The sequence below is a fragment of the Sapajus apella genome, unplaced genomic scaffold (assembly GCF_009761245.1).
Source record: "Sapajus apella isolate SASKATOON/1434 unplaced genomic scaffold, GSC_monkey_1.0 scaffold150, whole genome shotgun sequence".
NCBI classification, from domain to species: domain Eukaryota; kingdom Metazoa; phylum Chordata; class Mammalia; order Primates; family Cebidae; genus Sapajus; species Sapajus apella.
Genome location: NW_022437090.1, coordinates 51,533 through 59,719, shown reverse-complemented (window position 1 = coordinate 59,719; position 8,187 = coordinate 51,533).

Genomic DNA, 8,187 nt, shown 5'->3' with positions numbered 1-8,187 from the left:
ACAAAGACGCTGCCCAGCCTTGCTGGGCTCGAGGGCCCATCGTTCCTCCTGCCTGCAGTACCTGCTGCCCTCCCTTCATTGTCCCTCAGTCCCCCTTCTGAGCTCCGCGGTGCCTTCCCAGACCTGCACGGGGCTCCCTGGGCTGCAGTGCATGCTGTCCGTTCTGCCGGAAGAGCACCTCAGTGTCTTTTCTGCTTGGAGACTTGGGAGTGCAGGAAGCATGCCATCTTTCTCTTTCAGGTCCCAAATCTGTGGATGCTGTGGGACCATAATAAATGATAATCCCAGCGCTTTGGGAGGCCGAGGTGGGCGGATCACCTGAGGTCAGGAGTGAGCCTGACCAACGTGGAGAAACCCCATCTCTACTAAAAAGACACAATTAGCCAGGCATGGGGCGCATGCCTGTAACCCCAGCTACACGGGAGGCTGAGGTAGGAGAATCACTTGAACCCAGAAGTGTGAGGTTGCGATGAGCCGAGATTGTGCCACTGCACTCTAGCCTGGGCAACAAGACCGAAACTCCGTGTCAAAATAAATAAATGATTGTTGAGTGTGTCTATGGTTAGAGACGTGCACTGTGGGGCAGGAGAGCTGCTTCCCTTCAAAGTGCCACAGACCAACTGGTGGCATTTTGGTAAGGAGAAAGTGGCATGAAGCCCACAGTCCAGGCTCCCGGATCCAGATGTAAGCCCTGTGACTTCTAGGCTGCCTGAACCTTTCGACCCTATGCTCACTCACGCAGAATGAAGATGACAATGTCTACCTTAGGCTCTTGTGGGGATTCGATGAGGAAAATGATAGTAAAAATGCCAAGTATTATGTCCTAAACCTAGGATAGGATTAACACTTGTTGGCGAATTTTTCAGAGATGGGATATTCTGAATGTTGACATTGTGATTCCCAGTAATGACAAATCCCAAAGGAAAGTGAGAGATTGAGAAATAGAAGTTACCCATGTTGGGAGGGCTCTGATTTCTTCAGATTTTTAACAAGAATGCTTGCATAAAACTCATATTCATGGCTGGGCACGGTGGCTCATGCCTGTAATCCTAGCACTTTGGGAGGCTGAGGCAGGTGGATTTCCTGAGCTCAGGAGTTCAAGACCAGACTAGGAAACACGGTGAAACCCCGTCTCTACTAAAATACAAAAAAATTAGCCGGATGTGGTGACATGCGCCTGTAACCCCAGCTACTTGGGAGGCTGAGGCAGGAGAATTGCTTGAACCCGGGAGGTGGAGGTTGTAGTGAGCCAAGATCGCACCATTGCACTCCAGCCTGGGCAACAAGAGCAAGACTCCATCTCAATCAATCAATCAGTCAGTAACTCATGTTCATGAAAAACTCAGTAATATGAGAAAATGGTTATGTTCTAAGAACCAAGAAAAATAGAATTCAAAGTCATAAGTACAGACATGCAACATACTCACAACAAGACAAACAGGAGCCTGTCTGTAATCTGTGCTGTTTGATTAGATAATCCCTTTTCATGGTTGTAAATTCCAAAGGTACACAATGTTCTAGAATAGTCTGTTTCCTTCTTCTGCCCAAACACTCAGCAACTGCCCCGGTAGGCAATATATATTACTAGTTTTTTTTAATCTTCCTAGAGATGTTTTATGCATAGCACATATTCTGTTGATGGGTGTAATCTGTTCACCCCAATACATTATAATTTAGAGCAGACAACTCTGGCTTATCCCTAAGCAACCCAACCAAGAGGTGAAAACCCAAAAGATGTTATTAAAATCGTTTTCTCTCCTTGAAGGGGAGGTTTGTACTGATGTTTTCATGCAGTCTGTTCAGTTTACAGATTTCACTTTTTGTTTGTGTTTAAATATTTCACCTTAAGGTTTTAAATAAAGAGGAACAGCAAAGCTGAAACCTTAAACTTGAGACCTCAATATATACTTTTTTTTTTTTTTTTTTTTTTTTTGAGACTGAGTCTTACTCTATTGCCCAGGCTGAAGTGCAGTGTTGCAGTCCTGGCTCACTGCACCCTCCACCTCCTGGGTTCAAGCAATTCTGCCGCCGCCTCCTGAGTATCTGGGATTACAGGCGTGTGTCACCATTCTTGGCTAATTTTTATATTTTTAGTACAGACGGGGTTTCGCCTGGCTGGTCTCAAATCCCTGACCTCAGGTAATCCAGCCATCTTGGCTTCCCAAAGTGTTGGGATTACAGGCATGAGCCACCGTGTCCGGCCTCAGTATACATTTTTAAAATCTCAATTGTTGGAAAGGTTTCTAGTGGTTAAGAGACTGAGATACGGGATTGGAAAATCTGGGCGTAATCTTTGACTCAGCCACTGTGTGACCTTGGGGGAGTTACTTCACCTTTCTGTGCCTTAGTTTCATCATTAGGAAAATGAAGATAGTGAGAGTTCCTACCTCGTAGGGTGGATATGAGATTAAATGAACAAATGTGTGAACCACTTAAAAGAGGGTCTAGCACAGTTGAGAGTTGACTATTGTCCTACCTGGCTCTGCTATTTAAATAGTTGCAAGACTAATCTAGCCACTGAACTGCTTTTTGGTACTGTGAAACGGGCATTTCCAATTCTAGCATCCTATTTCTGTCACTAGCAAAAGCCTATGTCTTGTGCACAGTAGGGACTGCTGACTAAGGATGCTGCTGCTGGCCAATATTCCAGAATCTGGGACTGGGAACAGAAACTTTGTCTCATGTTTTGACCTTAGGGAAGAAAAAAGACTAGTGAGTATTCATGTTTTAGGCATAAGAAAGGTTATTCTGGAGAGGAACAAGATCCTTAAAAAAATGTTCATAAAATTAGTAATTGATTATACACAATGAAATCATGTCCCAGAGATGACAGATATACTTGTATGTATGAGGTTAAAGATGATGACAAATACTGACTCATGTCCACCGTGAAGGTGACCTTAACTTCCAGGAGCAGTGGAGCCATTTGGGCAGGACAAAGATGATTGTTAGCGATGTGAGACATTGGGCTTGCAGCATCTCCCTTCCAGATTTCAAAAAGAAAATGCGGCTTCTTACACTGGCCTGTGCCACTCACTCCTTCCCCCAGCCCTGACTGGAGGACTGGACAAATGCCTTCAGGAACTACTAAACAAGTACTGAGGTCTCATGGCCGGAAGCTCCCCTCCTCTGGGGCGCTGTTTGTCCTTATATGTGGGTGTCACCTGGGTGGGATTCTTCTGCCAGGGAAACAGGCTGAGGAAGATGGGAGATTCTGGTTTCTATGGATACTGGGCTAGCTGGGATTTACATAACAGCTCAGAGAACAGACAGTCTGGGAACAGTGTAGACCCAGGAGGAACATAAAGAACAGGGGTTCTCTGGATAGGCAGCAGCGTGGAGCCCTGAGGATGGAGGGAGGTGGTGTGTGAACAGCGCCCCAACCAGGACATGGCATATACTTAGGACTCAACACGTATTGGTGCTCTTTACTCTCCACCCCCTCTTAAGTTGGCTATGGGCGTGCAAATCCTCCCTTGTTTACTTACAAGGCATCTCATGTAGGCTGTATTTTAATCCCTACTACTGAAGCACCATGTGAGACAGGCTTAAAAAAGAAGTCAGGGGGCTTGTTCAATGTCACAGGACTAATCAATGACAAAGCTGAACCTCAGACCCTAGTCTCCTGGTGTTACTGTCCCTAGATCTCAAAACATCTCAGTCTGCAGTGGTAAATGTGGTCTAATTCAGGAAGTTCAGTTTATGAGGGCCTGAACTAAGAGAGGGGGTAAGGGGGTAAGGCAGGGGGTGTGGGGAGAAGTGGGCAATTCGAAATACTGGTGGAGGCAGGGTTACCAGGCAGACTGTGGATAGACCGGAGCGGGTAAAGAAAGGAGGCTGCCGGGTTTCTGGCCTGAATGACTGGTGGTGGTTACTGGGGCATGTGTTTAGGGACATGGTGGGGGAAGCACGGGGAAGGCCATTAGAGAGCTCTGGAGTCCAGGATCTGCATGGGAGATACGGAGTCATGGGGCACCAGCACATTTTAGAGGGGGTGGGCTGAGGATTCACGTTAAAGACTTATGAGGGGCTGGGTGTGGTGGCTCACGGTTGTAATACCAGCACTTTGATGGCTGAAGTAGGTGTATCACAAGGTCAGCAGTTAGAGACCAGTCTGGCCAATGTGGTGAAACCCCATCTCTACTAAAAATATACACAAAAAAGTTAGCCAGGCATGGTGGTGCGCACCTGCAATCCCAGTGACTCAGGAGGCTGAGGCAGAAGAATCCCTTGAACCCAGGAGGTGGAGGTTGCAGCAAGCTGTGATCATGCCACTGTACTCCAGCCTGGGTGACAGAGTGAGACTCCATCTCAAAAGACAAAAGACTTATATGGAGTGAATAGAGGCAGAAGTGGAACCAGAGGAAGGCAGCATGACAGACGCCAATATAAATACATTGAACAGCGATGCCAGAAGACTCTGAATTCAGGTAAAATGGGGCTGGCAAGTAATGCACCAACTCCAGTTTAGGGTGGCAAACAGCCTGCAGCCCCCAGTGTGGCTTTCCCTGGTACCGGGAAAGACAGATGCAAAGACGAAAACACCGACGACCAACAAAAAGTGAAATTGGGGAGGATTTCCCGAGTCTGAAGCCTGTGGAACCTGAGTTCCAGCAGCCACCCAGACACATTGAGGCTGCTTTGTCCCTTCCTCCCTCTCTACACACTGAGGATCCGACACCACTGAGGTTGGACCTTTGGGGTCAAAGAGGTGGTCTGGGTGCTGTGTTTTGTGCTCCTAGCCTACTCCTTGCAGCATGCCCTTTTGCTCTCTGAGCGCCTGGTCTCAGCTGTAGGAATTAAGGGAGGACTCCCACTCTGGGGCTCCAGGGGCATCTGCACCATGTGACAGGGGAGCTTACTGAGACTGACATTTGTTGAGTGAATGCCTAAACACTTGAATCAACGCCAAGGAGAAGGTGAATTTGGGGAATGTGTAAGGGAAATAAATCAAGCTAAAGGGAAAAGTCAAGCTGGGAACTGCTTAGGGCCAACCTGCCTCCCATTCTATTCAAAATCACCCCTGCTCGCTGAGATAAATGTGTATCTGATTACCTGCTTTGGAGAAGGCTAATCAGAAACTCAGAAGGATGCAATCGTTTGTCTCTCGGTGACCTGGAAGCCCCCTCCCTGAGTTGTCCCGCCTTTCCAGATGGAACCTGTGTACATATATTGATTGATGACTCATGTCTCCCTAAAATGTATGAAACCAAGCTGTGCCCCGACCACCTTGGGCACACGTCGCCAGGACCTCTTGAGGCTGTGTCATGGGCATACATCCTCAACCTTGGTGGCAAAGTAAACTTTTTAAATTAATAGACCTGTCTCAGATTTTCGGGGTTCACAGAAACAAAAATTGAGTTCGTGAGATCTAGCCATTCTCCTGAGCATCAGGGCATTATTTTAATTAAGGGAGTTTCCTGATATGTCCTAACTCTCTACTGTTCTCCAGTTGCTTTTTGAAGTGACCAGGAATACTGTTTTCTTCTGCCCTTCATCCTATGGTACCCATCCTAGCGACTGCAAGCTCCAGGAAGCAACTAGCCAGACAGGAGGGGGAACTGGTGGCAACGTGGTGCATGCTGGGAGGTGGAATTCCTACAGAACAGTGTGGCAGGGATAGGAAGCACATTTTCCAGTGTGCATGTGGGTTTGTAGTTTATTGTTCTGTGTTTTCGTCAGTCCTGATTTTCATAGTTTCAGGATAGGTGTAGGCATAGAAGATTTCGCCTCCAGACAGCAGAGCAACCCCACTTTGATGCTGAGAGATGCTGGGAAGATGCTGGGAAGGTGCTGGGAGCTGGGTCACCCCAAACGCTCTACGTTGTATCTGTTCATCTCCTGTGTGGGTCTTATGTGGAGCTGAGGGAATCTAGGATTTAGATTTCACCTCCTTTGGTGTTGAGTCTATTAATTAAAAAAACAGGCTGGGTGCAGTGGCTCATGCCTGTAATCCCAACACCTTGGGAGGCCAAGCAGGGAGGATCACTTCAGCCCAGGCATTTCACACCAGCCTGGGCCACAAGTGAGCCCCCGTCTCTCCAAAAAATTTTTTTAAAAATTAGCTGGGCATGGTGGTGTGTGTCTGTAGTCCCAGCTACACAAGAGGCTGAGGTGCGAGGCTCTCTTGAGCCCAGAGTTCGAAGCTGCAGTGAACTGTGACTACGTCACTGGGCAACAAAATGAGACTGTGTCTCTAATACAAGTAAATAAAATAAAAACAACATGGGTGCGTGACAAAATACCACAGAACAAAGGGGAGGAATTATCCGGAAGATTCTGTGGAAGAAAATATCTCCTTAAAAGGCTGTCTGCAGCACCTGGAAGGAAGTTTTGGCATTCTTAATAAGGAGTCATCTCTTTAAGCAGGAGCAGAGGGAGGAAGAGGAGAGGAGGCTGCGTATGAGGAGGGAGTGAGTGAGATGGCGCAAAACTGCAAGGAAACTGAGAAGGTCACGGCAGACTTGAAGCCCAAGGAAGAGACTGTCCAGAACAGAGCTGTAACCAAGACTGAGAAAAATGGAGTAGGCAATGTGGAAGACAAATTTAAGAAGCATTGCCAGAAGACAGGGAGGGGGAAAAAGAAAGGCGAAGAGGAGGCGAGGGGAGAGGACAAAGGGGAATTAAAGTCTAACAAAAATTATAGGAAAAAAATAAGATCAAATTAAAACTGAAATGACTGATAGAACTGAAGATTGAAAGTACTTGTCACATTCCAAATAAATTCATGGCAAATACTTCGAATTATAGGAAACAAATTCTACTAACATCCAGGACTACAAAGCAAAACAACACAACAAAAACCTAGCAATGACCAAGGAATAAAAATCAGTCTAGTTTGCCAAATGACAAATAATGGGAAAATATGTACAGAATTTTGAGCAAGATTATGAATCATCTGGAATTTTATATCCAGACAAGTTGTGCAAAGGTAAAATAAATGACATTTTCAAAATGCAAGGATTCAGAAAATGTGCCATCAGTGAACCCCACTTGGAATAATTTGATTGAATATGTGTTATGTTGCAAATGTCAAAAGTTGTTCTTGGAGATACATAATGTTAAATAGAATTTAATAACAGTGATCTTATTATACAATTCCAGATTATAGTAACCAACCCCAGAAAATTTGGAGGCAAGGGAAGTAAAGTTTCTTAAATCCCCATATGGAGGAAAAGGGATGGAAAAGAACAGAATTATTATTATTTTTGGGACAGAGTGGAGTTTCGCTCTTGCAAGGTTCTTTGAACTGACTGCACCATGTACTACACCATAGTCAAGCCATGGTGACCTCTGGGACCCACACATACACCTCCAGATGGCCTCCTGGATCCAGAAAGTCTAAGGTAACAGAAAAACCAAAAAAGGAGAAGAATATCTAGCTCCTACAGTGCTGATTAACCAACCTTGCGACATGCCACCATTGTTCCTACCTCAACTGATAAGTCAACCTTGTGACACTGGACCCTGTGGCCTGATTAACTGACCTTATGACATTCTACCACTGTTCCTGCCTCAACTGATAGGTCAACCTTGTGACACTGGACGCTGTGACAGCGCCCCCCCCGCACCCCTACTTGCAAAAAACGGCTCTAAACTGTAACTTTCCATTACCTACCCCACCCTATAAAACCAGCTCCTATCCCACCACCCTCAGCTGACTGTCTTTTCAGACTCAGCCCACTCACAACCGAGTGAATAAACAGCCTTGTTGCTTATACAAAGCCTGTTTAGTTGGCCTTTTTATTCAGAGCACACTTAACAGCTCTGTCGCCAGGCTGGAGTGTAGTGGTGCAATCATGGCTCACCACAACCTCTGCCTCCCAGGTTCAAGCAAGTTCTGTGCCTCAGCCTCCTAAATAGCTGGGATTACAGGTGCCTGCCAGCATGCCTGGCTAATTTTTTTTGTATTTTTAGTAGAGATGAGGTTTCACCATCTTGTCCAGGCTGGTCTTGAACTCTTGACCTTGTGATCCACCTGCCTCAGCCTCTCAAAGTCGGGATTACAGGTGTGAGCCACCGCCTCCAGCCCAGAATTCTTTTAAAAAATACTGTTTTATTCTGTATTTCTGATATTGAGCAAGTATATGTTGAAAGGGTGCTTTCGGGGACACTAAAACACTAGGAGACTTTTAAAATAGCATACATTCCTTCCAAAACATGAAAACATAGAGGAGGAAAAAACAT